This window comes from Taudactylus pleione, unplaced genomic scaffold, assembly GCF_031769625.1.
Source record: "Taudactylus pleione unplaced genomic scaffold, aTauple2 ptg000695l, whole genome shotgun sequence".
Lineage (NCBI taxonomy): Eukaryota > Metazoa > Chordata > Amphibia > Anura > Myobatrachidae > Taudactylus > Taudactylus pleione.
In genome coordinates this window covers 1,295,415-1,313,481 of record NW_028285097.1, presented here as the reverse complement: position 1 = coordinate 1,313,481, position 18,067 = coordinate 1,295,415, and positions in this window count along the sequence as shown.

Genomic DNA, 18,067 nt, shown 5'->3' with positions numbered 1-18,067 from the left:
CCAAGCGTGCGCCTGTGTCATAAGTAAAGGGCCGGCTGGCTTGACCGTTAAGGGTGCTGTAACCCCCAAAGTACACTCCAGTCCAAACCAAAAAAAAAATTATTTTCTGTGTTTGTGAATTGTGTGCGCAGTAGCCGCACGTGCATCAACAAAGTAGTGCCAAGCGTGCGCCTGTGTCATAAGTAAAGGGCCGGCTGGCTTGACCGTTAAGGGTGCTGTAACCCCCGTAAGTACACTCCAGTCCAAACCAAAAAAAAAAATATTTTCTGTGTTTGTGAATTGTGTGCGCAGTAGCCGCACGTGCATCAACAAAGTAGTGCCAAGCGTGCGCCTGTGTCATAAGTAAAGGGCCGGCTGGCTTGACCGTTAAGGGTGCTGTAACCCCCGAAAGTACACTCCAGTCCAAACCAAAAAAAAAATTATTTTCTGTGTTTGTGAATTGTGTGCGCAGTAGCCGCACGTGCATCAACAAAGTAGTGCCAAACGTGCGCCTGTGTCATAAGTAAAGGGCCGGCTGGCTTGACCATTAAGGGTGCTGTAACCCCCAAAAGTACACTCCAGTCCAAACCAAAAAAAAAATTATTTTCTGTGTTTGTGAATTGTGTGCGCAGTAGCCGCACGTGCATCAACAAAGTAGTGCCAAGCGTGCGCCTGTGTCATAAGTAAAGGGCCGGCTGGCTTGACCGTTAAGGGTGCTGTAACCCCCGAAAGTACACTCCAGTCCAAACCAAAAAAAAAATTATTTTCTGTGTTTGTGAATTGTGTGCGCAGTAGCCGCACGTGCATCAACAAAGTAGTGCCAAGCGTGCGCCTGTGTCATAAGTAAAGGGCCGGCTGGCTTGACCGTTAAGGGTGCTGTAACCCCCGAAAGTACACTCCAGTCCAAACCTAAAAAAAAAATATTTTCTGTGTTTGTGAATTGTGTGCGCAGTAGCCGCACGTGCATCAACAAAGTAGTGCCAAGCGTGCGCCTGTGTCATAAGTAAAGGGCCGGCTGGCTTGACCGTTAAAGGGTGCTGTAACCCCCGAAAGTACACTCCAGTCCAAACCAAAAAAAAATTATTTTCTGTTTGTGAATTGTGTGCGCAGTAGCCGCACGTGCATCAACAAAGTAGTGCCAAGCGTGCGCCTGTGTCATAAGTAAAGGGCCGGCTGGCTTGACCGTTAAGGGTGCTGTAACCCCCGAAAGTACACTCCAGTCCAAACCTAAAAAAAAATTATTTTCTGTGTTTGTGAATTGTGTGCGCAGTAGCCGCACGTGCATCAACAAAGTAGTGCCAAGAGTGCGCCTGTGTCATAAGTAAAGGGCCGGCTGGCTTGACCGTTAAAGGGTGCTGTAACCCCCGAAAGTACACTCCAGTCCAAACCAAAAAAAAAATATTTTCTGTGTTTGTGAATTGTGTGCGCAGTAGCCGCACGTGCATCAACAAAGTAGTGCCAAGCGTGCGCCTGTGTCATAAGTAAAGGGCCGGCTGGCTTGACCGTTAAAGGGTGCTGTAACCCCCGAAAGTACACTCCAGTCCAAACCAAAAAAAAATTATTTTCTGTGTTTGTGAATTGTGTGCGCAGTAGCCGCACGTGCATCAACAAAGTAGTGCCAAGAGTGCGCCTGTGTCATAAGTAAAGGGCCGGCTGGCTTGACCGTTAAAGGGTGCTGTAACCCACAAAGTACACTCCAGTCCAAACCAAAAAAAAAATTATTTTCTGTGTTTAGCCGCACGTATATATCAAATCGATATAACATAAATGGAGGACCAAACTTTCTCCGATAAAAATAAAATAGAGAAAGATCAAGAACCACTTCCTCCTAGTGCTGAAGCTGCTGCCACTAGTCATGACATAGACGATAACATGCCATCAACGTCGTCTGCCAAGGCCGATGCCCAATGTCATAGTAGAGGGCACATACAATCCCAAATGGCAAAGTTCAGGAAAATGACCTTGAAAAAGACATTTAAATCAGCTGAAGAGAAACGTAAACTTGCCAATATGCCATTTACGACACGGAGTGGCAAGGAACGGCTAAGGTCGATCCCTAGTATGTTCATGACTAGTGGTTCAGCTTCACATGACGATGGAAGCACTCCTCCCACTAAAAAAATCAAAAGAGTTAAGCTGGCAAAAGCACAGCGAAGAACTGTGCTTTCTAAGAAGATATCACAAATCCCCAAGGAGAGTCCAAGTGTGGTGGTGGTTGCGATGCCTGACCTTCCCAGCACTGGACGGGAAGAGGTGGCTCTTTCCACCATTTGCACGCCCCCTGCAAGTGCTGAAAGGAGCACCCACAGTCCACTTGCTGATATGCAAATTGAAGATGTCACTGTTGAAGTACAACAGGATGAGGATACTGGTGTAGCTGGCGCTGAGGAGGAAGTTGGCGAGGAGGATTCTGATGGTGATGTGGTTTGTTTAAATCAGGCTCCGGGGGAGACAGTTGTTGTCCGTGGGATGAAAAAGCCCATCACGGTCATGCCTGGGCAGAAGACCAAACATTCCACCTCTTTGGTCTGGCAATATTTCTATCCAAATCCGGACAACAACTGTCTTGCCATATGTACCATATGTAAAGGTGAAATAAGTAGGGGTAGGGACGTCAACCACCTAGGAACATCCTCCCTTATACGGCACCTGCAGCGCGTTCATAAAAAGTTACTGTCAAGTTCAGAAACTTTGGCTCAGACCGTAAGCAGTCCAGGGACACCTAAATCCCGTTGTCCTGTTGTATCCAAGCGCCTGCAAACCACACCGTCAACTCCCTCCTCGTCAATTTCCTCCTTAGTCAGGATCGGAAGTAGTCCTGCAGGCCATATCACTGGCATGACTGACTCTCCTATCCGGGATTCCTCCGGAGGATCCTGCATTGCTACGCCTACTGCTGCCGCTGCTGCTGTTGCTGCTGCTGCTGGGAGTCGTTCATCATCCCAGAGAGGAAGTAGGAACACCACTACTTTTACTAAACAATTGACCCTCCAACAGTCCTTAGCGAGGAGGATGAAGTACGACAGCAGTCATCCTGAAGCAAAACGTATAACTGAGGCCTTGACTGCTATGTTGGTGTTAGACGTGCGTCCGGTATCCGCCATTAGTGCAGTGGGATTTAGACAATTGATGGAGGTAGTGTGTCCCCGGTTCCAAATCCCATCTAGATTCCACTTCACTAGGCAGGCGATACCGAGACTGTACAGAAACGTCAGAAAAAGTGTCCTCAGTGTCCTGAAAAATGCCGTTGTACACAATGTCCACTTAACCACGGACATGTGGACAAGTGGAACAGGGCAGACTAAGGACTATATGACTGTGACAGCCCACTGGGTAGATGTATCACCTTACGCAGCAACAGCAGCAGCGTCACCAGTAGCAGCATCTCAGAAACGCCAGCTCGTTACAAGGCAGGCTACGCTGTGTATCACCGGTTTCAGTAAGAGGCACACCGCCGACAACCTCTTAGAGAAACTGAGGGAAATCATCGCCCAGTGGCTTACCCCACTTAGACTCTCCTGGGGATTTGTGATATCTGACAACGCCACCAATATTGTGCGGGCATTACATCTGGGCAAATTCCAGCACGTCCCATGTTTTGCTCACACAATAAACTTGGTGGTGCAGAATTTTCTGAAAAGCGACAGGGGCGTGCAGGAGACGCTTTGGGTGGCCCGAAAAATTTCTGGCCACTTTCGCCATTCAGCGACTGCGTGCCGAAGACTGGAGCGCCAGCAAACACTCTTGAACCTGCCCCGCCATCACCTGAAGCAAGAGGTTGTGACGCGGTGGAACTCAACCCTCTATATGCTTCAGAGGATGGAGGAGCAGCAAAAGGCCATACAAGCCTATACATCCACCTATGACATAGGCAAAGGAGGGGGTATGCACCTGACTCAAGCGCAGTGGAGAATGATTTCCGTGTTGTGCAAGGTTCTTCAGCCCTTCGAACTTGCCACACGTGAAGTCAGTTCAGACACTGCCAGCTTGAGTCAGGTCATTCCCCTCATCAGGCTTTTGCAGAAGCAGCTGGAGAAAGTGAAGGAGGAGCTAAGACGGAGCAATTCCGCTCGGCATGTGGGACTTGTGGATGAAGCCCTTCATTCGCTTTGCCAGGATTCCAGGGTGGTCAATCTGTTGAAATCAGACCACTACATTTTGGCCACCGTGCTCGATCCTAGGTTTAAAGCCTATGTGGTGTCTCTCTTTCCGGCCGACACAAGCCTGCAGAGGTGCAAAGACCTGCTGGTGAACACACTGTCAGCTGAAGCGGAACGTGACACGTCAACGGCTCCTTCTTCATTTTCTCCCGCAACTGGGGCTGCCAGGAAAAAACTTAGGTATCCTAAGCAACCCGCTGGCGGTGATGCAGGGCAGGCAGGACCAAGTTTGGACATCTGGTCCGGACTGAAGGACCTGGCAACAATTTCTGACATGTCTACTGTCACTGCATATGATACTGTCACCATTGACAGAATGGTGGAGGATTACATCGGTGACAGCATCCAAGTAGGCATGTCAGACAGTCCATACCTGTACTGGCAGGAAAAAGAGGCAATTTGGAGGCCCCTGTACAAACTGGCTCTATTTTACCTGAGTTGCCCCCCCTCCAGTGTGTACTCCGAAAGAGTGTTTAGTGCAGCCGGGAACCTTGTCAGCGAAAGGTGTAGGAGGTTGCTTCCACAGAATGTGGAGAAGATGATGTTCATCAAAATGAATTATCAGCTCTTCCAGGGAGACCAGCCTCCAGAAGGTACAGAGGGACCTGTGGTGGTGGATTCAAGTGGGGACGAGTTAATACTTTGTGAGGATGAGGATGTACACACTGAAGAGGGTGAGGAATCGGTGGATGAGGAGGATGAGGATGACATCTTGCCTCCGTAGAGCCAGTTTGTGCAGGGACACATTAATTGCCAGCTTGTTTTGTGGGGGCCCAAACGAACCAATCATTTCAGCCACAGTTGTGTGGCAGACCCTGGCGCTGAAATGATTGATTTGTTAAAGTGTGCATGTCCTGTTTATACAACATAAGGGTGGGTGGGAGGGCCCAAGGACAATTCCATCTTGCACCTCTTTTTTTCTTTGCATTATGTACAGTTTGGGGCCTAGTTTTTCTAACTGCCATCCTGTCTGCCACTGCAGTGTCACTCCTAGATGGGTCACGTGTTTGTGCCGCCCACTCGTGTCGCTTAGCATAGTCATCCAGCTACCTCGGTGCAACCTTTTGGACATAAAAACACTATTGTGAGGTGTGAGGTGTTCAGAATAGACTGGAAATGAGTGGAAATTAAGGTTATTGAGGTTAATAATAGCATAGGAGCAGAAAAACCTACAAATTCTGTGATTTTAGCTGTTTTTATGCTTTTTTTCAAAAAAATACAGATCCAAAACACAAAACCCAGAACCCAAAACACGGAAGGGTGGTTTTGGCAAAACCAATCCAGATCCAAAACACGAAGAAAGATCCAGATCCAAAACCAAAACACAAAACACGAAAAGTGGCCGGTGCACACCCCTAGTGTATAGCTGTGTCAGTGAATGGTTATGTCAGTGTATGGCTATGTCAGTGTATGGCTATGTCAGTGTATGGCTATCTCAGTGTATGGCTATGTCAGTGTATGGCTATCTCAGTGTATGGCTATGTCAGTGTATAACTATGTCAGTGTATGGCTATGTCAGTGTATGGCTATGTTAGTAGTGTACAGCTATGTCAGTGTACAGCTATGTTAGTTGTGTACGGCTATGTCAGTGTACGGCTATATCAGTGTACGACTATGTCAGTGTATGGCTATCTCAGTGTATGGCTATCTCCGTTTATGGCTATGTCAGTGTATGGCTATGTCAGTGTATGGCTATGTCAGTGTTTGGCTATGTCAGTATATAGATATCTCAGTGTATGGCTATGTCAGTGTATGGCTATCTCAGTGTATGGCTATGTCAGTGTATGACTATGTCAGTGTATGTCTATGTCTGTGTATGGCTATGTCAGTGTATGGCTAGGTCAGTGTATAGATATCTCAGTGTATGGCTATGTCAGTGTATGGCTATCACAGTGTATGGCTATGTCTGTGTATGGCGATGTCATTCTATGGCTATCTCAGTGTATGGCTGTGTCAGTGTATAGCTGTGTCAGTGTATGGCTGTGTCCGTGTATAGCTGTGTCAGTGTATGGCTATGTCCGTGTATGGCTATGTCCGTGTATGGCTATGTCAGTGTATGGATATGTCAGTGTATAGCTGTGTCAGTGTATGGCTATGTCAGTGTATGGCTATGTCTGTGTATGGCTATGTCAGTGTATGGATATGTCAGTGTATAGCTGTGTCAGTGTATGGCTGTGTCAGTGTATAGCTGTGTAAGTGTATGGCTATTTCAGTGTATAGATATCTCAGTGTATGGCTATGTCAGTGTATGGCTATCTCAGTGTATGGCTATCTCAGTGTATAGCTATCTCAGTGTATGGCTATGTCAGTGTATGGCTATGTCAGTGTATGGCTGTGTCAGTGTATGGTTATGTCAGAGTATGGCTGTGTCAGTGTATGGCTATCTTTGTGTATGGCTATGTCAGTGTATGACTATGTCAGTATATTGCTTTGTCAGTGTATGGCTATGTCAGTGTATGACTATCTCAGTGTATGGCTATGTCAGTGTACAACTATGTCAGTGTACGGCTCTGTCAGTGTACGGCTATGTTAGTAGTGTACGGCTATGTCAGTGTACGGCTATGTCAGTGTACGACTATGTCAGTGTATGGCTATCTCAGTGTATGGCAATGTCAGTGTATGACTATGTCAGTGTATGGCTTTGTCAGTGTATAGCTATGACAGTGTATGGCTATGTCAGTGTATAGAAATCTCAGTGTATGGCTATGTCATTGTGTGGCTATCACAGTGTATGGCAATGTCAGTGAGTGGCGATGTCAGTCTATGGCTATCTCAGTGTATGGCTATCTCAGTGTATGGCTATGTCAGTGTTTGGCTATGTCAGTGTATAGATATCTCAGTGTATAGATATCTCAGTGTATGGCTATGTCAGTGTATGGCTATGTCAGTGTATGGCTATCTCAGTGAATGGCTATGTCAGTGTATGACTATGTCAGTGTATGGCTATCTCAGTGTATGGCTATGTCAGTGTATAGCTATCTCAGTGTATGTCTATGTCAGTGTATGGCTATGTCAGTGTACGGCTATGTTAGTAGTGTACGACTATATCAGTGTATGGCTATCTCAGTGTATGGCTATCTCAGTGTATGGCTATGTCAGTGTATGACTATGTCATGTATGACTCTGTCAGTGTATCGCTATCTCAGTGTATGGCTATCTCAGTGTATGACTATGTCAGTGTATGACTATGTCAGTTTATGTCTATCTCAGTGTATGACTATGTCAGTGCATGGCTATGACAGTGCAAGGCTATGTCAGTGTATGGCTATCTCAGTGTATGGCTATGTCAGTGTATGACTATGTCAGTGTATGGCTTTCTCAGTGTATGGCTATGTCAGTGTATGACTATGTCATGTATGACTATGTCAGTGTATGGCTATCTCAGTGTATGGCTATGTCAGTGTATGACTATGTCAGTGTATGGCTATGTCAGTGTATTGCTGTGTCAGTGTATGGTTGTGTCAGTGTATGGCTATGTCAGTGTATAGAAATCTCAGTGTATGGCTATGTCATTGTGTGGCTATCACAGTGTATGGGAATGTCAGTGAGTGGCAATGTCAGTCTATGACTATCTCAGTGTATGGCTATCTCAGTGTATGGCTATGTCAGTGTTTGGCTATGTCAGTGTATAGATATCTCAGTGTATAGATATCTCAGTGTATGGCTATGTCAGTGTATGGCTATGTCAGTGTATGGCTATCTAAGTGAATGGCTATGTCAGTGTATGACTATGTCAGTGTATGGCTATCTCAGTGTATGGCTATGTCAGTGTATAGCTATCTCAGTGTATGTCTATGTCAGTGTATGGCTATGTCAGTGTATGGCTATGTCAGTGTATGACTATGTCAGTGTATGGCTATGTCAGTTATAGCTATGTCAGTGTATGGCTATGTCAGTGTATGGATATCTCAGTGTATGGCTATGTCAGTGAGTGGCGATGTCAGTCTATGTCAGTGTATGGCTATGTCAGTGAATGGCTATGTCAGTATATGGCTATCTCAGTGTATGGCTATGTCAGTGTATGGCTATGTCAGTGTATGGATAGGTCAGTGCATGGATAGGTCAGTGTATGGCTATGTCAGTGTATGGCTGTGTCAGTGTATGGTTATGTCAGTGTATGGCTATGTCAGTGTGTGGCTATGTCAGTGTATGGCTATGTCAGTGTATGGCTATGTCAGTGTATGGATATGTCAGTGTATGGCTGTGTCAGAGTATGGCTGTGTCAGTGTACGGCTGTGTCAGTGTATGGCTATCTCAGTGTAAGGCTATGTCAGTGTATGACTAGGTCAGTGTATGTCGATCTCCGTGTATGGCTATGTCAGTGTATAACTATGTCAGTGTATGGCTATGTCAGTGTACGGCTATGTTAGTAGTGTACGGCTATGTCAGTGTACGGCTATATCAGTGTACGACTATGTCAGTGTATGGCTATCTCAGTGTATGGCTATCTCAGTGTATGGCTATGTCAGTGTATGACTATGTCATGTATGACTATGTCAGTGTATGGCTATCTCAGTGTATGGCTATCTCAGTGTATGACTATGTCAGTGTATGACTATGTCAGTGTATGTCTATCTCAGTGTATGACTATGTCAGTGCATGGCTATGTCAGTGCAAGGCTATGTCAGTGTATGGCTATCTCAGTGTATGGCTATCTCAGTGTATGACTATGTCAGTGTATGGCTATGTCAGTGTATGGCTGTGTCAGTGTATGGTTGTGTCAGTGTATGGCTATGTCAGTATATGGCTATCTCAGTGTATGGCTATCTCAGTGTATGGCTATGTCAGTGTATAACTATGTCATTGTACGGCTATGTTAGTAGTGTACGGCTATGTCAGTGTACGGCTATGTCAGTGTACGGCTATGTCAGTGTATGGCTATCTCAGTGTATGGCTATCTCAGTGTATGGCTATGTCAGTGTATGACTATGTCATGTATGACTATGTCAGTGTATGGCTATCTCAGTGTATGGCTATCTCAGTGTATGACTATATCAGTGTATGACTATGTCAGTGTATGTCTATCTCAGTGTATGGCTATCTCAGTGCATGGCTATGTCAGTGCATGGCTATGTCAGTGTATGGCTATATTAGTGTATGACTATGTCAGTGTATGGCTTTCTCAGTGTATGGCTATGTCAGTGTATGGCTATGTCAGTGTATGGCTATCTCAGTGTATGGCTATGTCAGTGTATGGCTATCTCAGTGTATGGCTATGTCAGTGAGTGGCGATGTCAGTGTGTGGCGATCTCAGTGTGTGGCTATGTCAGTGTATGGCTATGTCAGTGTATGGCTATGTCAGTGTATGGCTATGTCAGTGTATAGCTGTTTCAGTGTATGGTTATGTCAGTGTATGGCTATGTCAGTGTATGGCTATGTCAGTGTATGGCTATGCCAGTGTATGGCTATCTCAGTGTATGGCTATGTCAGTGTATGGCTATCTCAGTGTATGGCTATGTCAGTGTATAACTATGTCAGTGTATGGCTATGTCAGTGTATGGCTATGTTAGTAGTGTACAGCTATGTCAGTGTACGGCTATGTTAGTAGTGTACGGCTATGTCAGTGTACGGCTATATCAGTGTACGACTATGTCAGTGTATGGCTATCTCAGTGTATGGCTATCTCTGTTTATGGCTATGTCAGTGTATGGCTATGTCAGTGTATGGCTATGTCAGTGTATAGATATCTCAGTGTATGGCTATGTCAGTGTATGGCTATCTCAGTGTATGGCTATGTCAGTGTATGACTATGTCAGTGTATGGCTATGTCAGTGTATGGCTATGTCAGTGTATGGCTAGGTCAGTGTATAGATATCTCAGTGTATGGCTAGGTCAGTGTATGGCTATCACAGTGTATGGCTATGTCTGTGTATGGCGATGTCATTCTATGGCTATCTCAGTGTATGGCTGTGTCAGTGTATAGCTGTGTCAGTGTATGGCTGTGTCAGTGTATAGCTGTGTCACTGTATGGCTATGTCCGTGTATGGCTATGTCCGTGTATGGCTATGTCAGTGTATGGATATGTCAGTGTCTAGCTGTGTCAGTGTATGGATATGTCAGTGTATAGCTGTGTCAGTGTATGGCTATGTCAGTGTATGGCTATGTCTGTGTATGGCTATGTCAGTGTATGGATATGTCAGTGTATAGCTGTGTCAGTGTATGGCTATGTCAGTGTATGGCTATGTTAGTGTATGGCTATCACAGTGTATGGCTATGTCAGTGAGTGGCGATGTCAGTCTATGGCTATCTCAGTGTATGGCTATGTCAGTGTATGGCTATGTCAGTGTATGGCTGTGTCAGTGTATGGTTGTGTCAGTGTATGGCTGTGTCAGTGTATGGCTGCGTCAGTGTATGGCTATGTCAGTGTATGGCTATGTCAGTGTATGGCTATGTCAGTGTATGGCTATGTCAGTGTATAGCTGTGTCAGTGTATGGTTATGTCAGTGTATGGCTATGTCAGTGTAAGGCTATGTCAGTGTATGGCTATGTCAGTGTATGGCTATCTCAGTGTATGGCTATGTCAGTGTATGACTATGTCAGTGTATGGATATGTCAGTGTATGGATATGTCAGTGTATAGCTGTGTCAGTGTATGGCTGTGTCAATGTATAGCTGTGTAAGTGTATGGCTATGTCAGTGTATGGATATGTCAGTGTATAGCTGTGTCAGTGTATGGCTGTGTCAGTGTATGGCTGTGTCATTGTATGGCTATGTCAGTGTATGGCTATGTTAGTAGTGTACGGCTATGTCAGTGTACGGCTATATCAGTGTACGACTCTGTCAGTGTATGGCTATCTCAGTGTATGGCTATCTCAGTGTATGGCTATGTCAGTGTATGACTATGTCATGTATGACTATGTCAGTGTATGGCTATCTCAGTGTATGGCTATGTCAGTGTATGGCTATGTCAGTGTATGGCTGTCAGTGTTTGGCTATGTCAGTGTATAGATATCTCAGTGTATTGCTATGTCAGTGTATGGCTTTCTCAGTGTATGGCTATGTCAGTGTATGTCTATGTCTGTGTATGGCTATGTCAGTGTATGGCTAGGTCAGTGTATGGATATCTCAGTGTATGGCTATGTCAGTGTACGGCTATCACAGTGTATGGCTATGTCTGTGTATGGCGATGTCATTCTATGGCTATCTCAGTGTATGGCTGTGTAAGTGTATAGCTGTGTCAGTGTATGGCTGTGTCAGTGTATAGCTGTGTCAGTGTATGGCTATGTCAGTGTATGGCTATCTCAGTGTATGGCTATGTCAGTGTATGGCTATGTCAGTGTATGGCTATCTCAGTGTATGGCTATGTCAGTGTGTGGCTATGTCAGTGTATGGCTATGTCAGTGTGTGGCTATCTCAGTGTGTGGCTATGTCTGTGTATGGCTATGTCAGTGTATGGCTGTGTCAGTGTATGGTTGTGTCAGTGTATGGCTATGTCAGTGTATGGCTACGTCAGTGTATGGCTATGTCAGTGTATGGATATATCAGTGCATGTATATGTCAGTGTATGGCTATGTCAGTGTATGGCTGTGTCAGTGTGTAGCTGTGTCAGGTTATGGCTATGTCAGTGTATGGCTATCTCAGTGTATGGCTATGTCAGTGTATGGCTATTTCAGTGTATGGCTATGTCAGTGTATGGCTATCTCAGTGTATGGCTATGTCAGTGTATGGCTATGTCAGTGTATAGCTATGTCAGTGTATGGCTATGTCAGTGTATAGCTATGTCAGTGTATGGCTATCTCAGTGTCTGGCTATCTCAGTGTATGGCTATGTCAGTGTATGGCTATCTCAGTGTATAGCTATGTCAGTGTATGGCTATGTCATTGTATGGCTGTGTCAGTGTATGGCTATGTCATTGTATGGCTATGTCAGTGTATGGCTATCTCAGTGTATGGCTATGTCAGTGTATAGCTGTGTCAGTGTATGGCTGTGTCAGTGTATAGCTGTGTCAGTGTATGGCTATGTCAGTGTATAGCTGTGTCAGTGTATGGCTATGTCAGTGTATGGCTATGTCAGTGTATGGATATGTCAGTGTATAGCTGTGTCAGTGTATGGCTATGTCAGTGTATGGCTATGTCAGTGTATCGCTATGTCAGTGTATGGCTATGTCAGTGTATGGCTATGTCAGTGTATGGATATGTCAGTGTATGACAAACAGATCCATTTTTCAACATAGCATAACCCACCCCTTTAGTGCTCTCTAAAGGTTTTATGATTTCCTTTCTGGATTCAACAAACAGCCGTAATCTAAGACTACCGCTGCTTGCCACAGCATCGCTCTTGTCATCTTTAGATGGCGAGAGTGATGTGGTCCCTATTGTCAGCAATGGGGACCTGGCGCTGCCTTTCCAGATTCAGCAAAGCTTTCCAGGCACTGCCGGGTCCCCATGTTATGCACATATGCAGATGGACCATCGCACATGCGCATTACACAAGACCCCCATTGTTGGCAGTATTTTGCTGGCGGCAGCCCAGCCAGAGGACCTCGCAGACGAGGAGGACTACACTGGATCTCGCCGGAGCGGTAAATAGTGGATTTTTTGTTTGTATCACAGTGAAACTAAGCGAAAACTTACGCTGAAATTGTCTTGGAATCTTGATCCTTGTTCTCATGATACAAACATTATAAGCTTGTCTGTAAAATGTATCTAAGCACGGATAAAAGGAGTAATAAATACCAAAATGTAACATATATCAACAGCTGCCAGCAACACAACAATATACAAGTTATACTGTATGAGATGGAAGATTGAGAATGGAGTTTGATATTCGGCTACTCCCGGCTCCCCCGTGCCCCCCTCCTTCCCTCAGACAGGTATTCCTGCATTATTCATATGAGAAATTTAAAGCTACGAGTCATTATGGTAACCACAGCAACAGATTTTAGAAGGAACTTGATTATGGAGTTGGATGTGTAACATATTTCTAACTGGAACACTTGTAACATAAAAAATCAATTCTAGTCCTATAAATAATAAGCAGCCTGTCAGATAAGACAATAGCGCAATAACTGGCGTAGAGCTGGCAAAAAAATACAAATGTAAATTCCTGGCGTGATGCAGATACTTATGAGAGCAGCTTCCACCCAACTGAAGCAAAATAATATATTTTTCCCAATAACAGCATTAAGGAAAAAGTGGTCTGTTCCAGTTATAGTTACGCCATTCACCAAATGTAATAATATACGGGACGGAGGTGAAATGATACATGGGGCTTTATCAGCTGCTGAATGCTTATTGGAGCGGAACTACTGGTTTTGCCACAATTAAACACATAATAAGTGTTAGTGGTGTTGCCCAGTCGCCTGGAAAGTCTGTTGCGTTCTGTGGCAGAGGCTCTAAATATTAACAGTTTCCCCTTATTTCTTGCTAAATACACACGAGTATAGCGGTCACAGCGCAGCTCCAAGCTAGGCGTCCACCAATGCAGCTGCAATATTTGTTTTGAAGAAGACTTTAGCTAATTTCCACAGTAAAAAAAAATATAACAACTATGGGGGTCATTCAGACCCGGTCGTTAGCGCTGATGCGCTCGGACCGGTCGATGGCCCCCCACAGAGCATGCGCACGACGGCGCCGTCGTGCGCATGCGTGAGACCCGCTACGACCGACAGCGCCAGTCGTAGCGGGTCTCGATCCAAAGGGGGCGAGCTGTCAATGTTGATTGACAGCTCGCCCCATTTGGAAGGCGGGCCGGGGGGGTGGCAGCCCAAACGGGGGCGTTCCCATGGAAACACCTACCATTTGGGGGTGGCCCCACTGACATCACTAGTGATGTCAGTGGAGAGCTTCCGGCTCAGACAGAGCCGAAAGCTCTCTGGGGCTTACTACAAGGGAGACCCTACCCTAGGGTCTCGTCGTAAGCCCCGATGGTCACGATGGTCTTAACCATCGCGACCATCACCTTAGGCGGTCGTAAGGCTGTGGGTGTTAACCCACAGCCTTACCACTGCAAAGGAGGACGTCTTGAAAATTCAAGAGGTCCTCCCCTCATTCAGACCGACCGCACGCTCTGTGCGACCGGCTCTGAATGAGGTCCTATATGTGTTTATTGTATCTCATGGAACTTTTGGATTGATGGCACATAGTTTAGGTTTACGACAAATACTGTATAAAAGATTGTTGAATACAGTATGTGTGTACTATTGGTGATGGTGATCGCAGAGTAATAGTATAAAGTTATGGAACAGCCCAGTGCTTAACCAGTGGGTGGTTTATTCAGCAATAATGTGATTTTACAGCTGTAGTCCCAGTTATGTATGTACAGACTCTTGCATGGAGTGGAGCTTTTGGAAAGCATACAGGTGCCCAGCCGGTGACTGTATGTGCTTGTATAAGCAGTGATAGCAGGCATATACTGCAGGATATAACAATGTCCCTCAGAGATATGCGGGAAATGTCTGTGCCTCACTGTGGTGCTCATTCACAGTGATATGATGGCGCCACGCATGTTCAGAAGACCTAATGGCGGCCATCTTGGTTAGGGATTGATACCTCATTAAAGGAGCATCATGGAGACGGTATGTAGTTGGCATGCCGGTGTGTGGGATGCCAACGGTTTAATGGGCACCAAAATCCCGACAGCAGTATCCCGGCTGCCAGCATCCCGAAGGTAAGTATCGGCAGTTAGGGTAGGGTGTGGGGTTAGGGTTAGGGGAATCGGTATGAATTACCGCTGGACCCCTGGCCGGCGGTTCAAATCCCGACAGCGGCAGGCCGACAGAGGAGGAAATCCCGATCGTCCCTAGGTAAGTATAAACTAACCTATTTTTCCCCGTAACCCTAACCCTCCTTTAGGGTGCCTAACCCTAACCTCCCCCCCCGTGCCTAACCCTAACCTCCCCTCCCTGTGCCTAACCCTAACCTCCCCCCCAGTGCCTAACCCTAATCCCCCCTCTAAGTGCCTAAACCTAACTCCCCCTTCCCCGCCGTCTAAGCCTAAGTCCCCCAGGGGGGGTGCCTAACCCTAACCCTCCCTCCCCCTAGCCTAACCCTAACCTCCCCCCGAGGGTGCCTAACCCTAACTCTCCTTCCCCCTAGCCTAACCCAAGACCCCCCAGGGAGCCCTAAACCTGAACCTCCCCCCCCCGTGCTGCGGAGCACGGCATCCGCTCATTCGGGATGCCGGTCTCCGGTCTCCAGGCGTTGGTAAATTGACAGGCATCTAGATTTAGCCACCTGTCATTCGTCCCTTGCCGGGATTAAATTGTCTGGAAGCCAGCGGTTGGCATTCTGTCCGCCGGCTTCCTAAACGTATACCGGGTTAGACACTAGGAGGTTTAGGGTTAGGCACCAGTGAGGTTTAGGGTGCCGGGAGGGGGAGGTTAGATTTAGGGACTAGGGGGGAGGTTAGGTTTAGGCACCGGGGAGGGAGTGTTAGGTTTAGGGTGCAGGGATGGGGAGGTTAGACTTAGGCACTAGGGGGGAGGTTAGGTTTAGGCACCGGGGAGGGAGTGTTAGGTTTAGATTGCGGGGAGGAGGAGGTTAGGCTTAGGCAGTGGCACTAGGGGGTGAGGTTAGGTTTAGGCACTGGGGAAGGAGTGTTAGTTTTAGGGTGCAGGGAGGGGTTAGGGTTAGTACTAGCATACTTTCCTATGGTTGTCGGGATTCTGACTGTAGGGATGCCGCTGTTGGTATTCTGGCCAGCAGCATCCGACCACCGACAATCCATACCCAACCCCATGTAGACTGCACAGTTGTGCGCTCTATATCACAGCAAAGATTTAAGGTAAACACTTAGAGCCAGATCCAGCATTGGATGCATTTTACACACAGATATGTCTTCTTGCATCTTTGCTGCATACGTGGCAAATCACACCACGCATGGCAAGAGGCATGCGCCCATGAGCGGATATGCGCGCTGCATTTGCACCCGCGAACCCCGTAGGATTGCATGGTGCAATCGCAGTACGCACCATGACGTACCGTAGTGAACGCAGCCACCGTTAATCACATGGTGTGATGCGTGCACACGTTTGTAGAGCGCTCAGCAAGGATTTAAGAGGACACATCTGTACACAATGCAGATATGAAACCTGTGCAAAAAAAAAGATGCAATTACCTGTGTTTTACTCAGCGAACACACATAATTAATCGCATCATTGTTTTACAGGCAGATCTCAAGCAGAGGCGCTGAGAGGTTTTTTTAGGGGAACTGATGTGGCCACACCTCCCAGACTTGGCCACGCCCACGATCAGATAATTACATACATACATAAATGAAAAAAATATGTTGCATGGTAAATAAAGGTCCATATTTAGTCCAGACAAACACAAATTCTGCAACTCGCATGTCTTATACTGCATATATACAGAAAGTATCAGCAATATTTATTGGTAGCATAAAATTCTACTCCAACCCCTAAGTATCACTTATTTTTAGTAATCAGATCGTATTTCCCATAATTGTAATGGGAAATGTGATCCGACCAGAGTTACTAAAAATAAAATGTGAAAAAAATACCTAGGGAGGTCCTGTGATAATAACGCCACCTGGAGGTGGCATTATCCAGGGTCTCCCCCGGTTACCGGACTCCAGCTCCGCTCCAACGGGGAAAGCAGAGCTGGGAGTCGGTCCCAGTAATCAGCTGTGTGGTCTAAACAGACCACAAGCTGATTACTGTACAAAAAAGAAAAAAAAATAGTAAAAAAAAAAATTTACTTACCTGACTCCAGGGACCGGGGATCGGGCCTCCGGTGATGACTCCCCTCCGGTCAGCTGGTCTCCCATAGTGCACTGCAGCCCGGTCAACAGGTGATCGGGCCCCAGTGCAGTATGGGAAATCACCTGACCGGAGGAATGGAGAACATCACCAGAGGCCCGGAGCATGCAGGTAAGTGCTATTAAGTGAGGGGGGGTCGCAGGGGGGAGAGGGGGTCATGGGAGGATCCGCGATCACGGGGCGGGGCTTAGCGCCGGGGGGTGGGGTTTAGCGCCAGGGGGGTAGCAGCGGTGATCGGTCGGCGCATGCGCAGGCACTTAATCACAGTATTTTTTGCGAAAATACCGTGATAAGGCTCCGAAGGGGATTTGCAGGGACAGAGCTTTATCGCAAGCTCTGTCCCTGCAAGGGATTTGTAGCAAATCCCTGTGGCATTGCCTGAATTCGCAATGCGAATTCACTCGGTAATATCACACTACAATCTGCAGTCAATATGTGGATTGTAGTAAATAGAGCCCTTAGAATGTAACATTTTGTTTATTCCCCACTTCATACATTATACAAAACTTTGGGCTCTATTTATTATCATTATTATTACTATTTAGTAAAATAAAGTGATAAAGGCTGTTTTGTGTTTTCACACCCTTTTCACATTATTTTAGTATCACCTATAGTTATTACAGGGCACTTGGAGTATAATTCGTAAAATTCTACTCCAACCCCTAAGTATCACTTATTTTATAGTAATCATAATTGTAATGGGAAATGTGATCCAACCAAAGTTACTAAAAATAAAATGTGAAAAAAATATCGGGGAAAGCCCTGTGATAATAACGTCACCTGGAGGTGGCGTTATCCAGGGTCTGCCCCGGTTACCGGACTCCTGCTCCACTCTAACGGGGAGAGCAGAGCTGGGAGTCGGTCCCAGTGATCAGCTGTGTGGTCTAAACAGACCGCAAGCTGATTAATGTAAAAAAAAAAACATTTTTTTTTACTTACCTGACTCCAGGGACCAGTGATCAGGCCTCCGGTGATGTCTCCCCTCTGGTCATCTGGTCTCCCGCAGTGCACTGCGGTCCGGTCATCAGGTGATCGGGTCCCAGTGCAGTATGGGCTATCACCTGACCGGACGCATGGAGGACATCACCGGAGGCCCGGATCATGCAGGTAAGTGCTATTAAGGGAAGGCGGGGTCGCGTGGGGGAGGGGGGTCACGGAGGGTCCGCGACCGCATGGGTGAAGCTTAGCGCCAGGTGGTGGGGCTTAGCGCT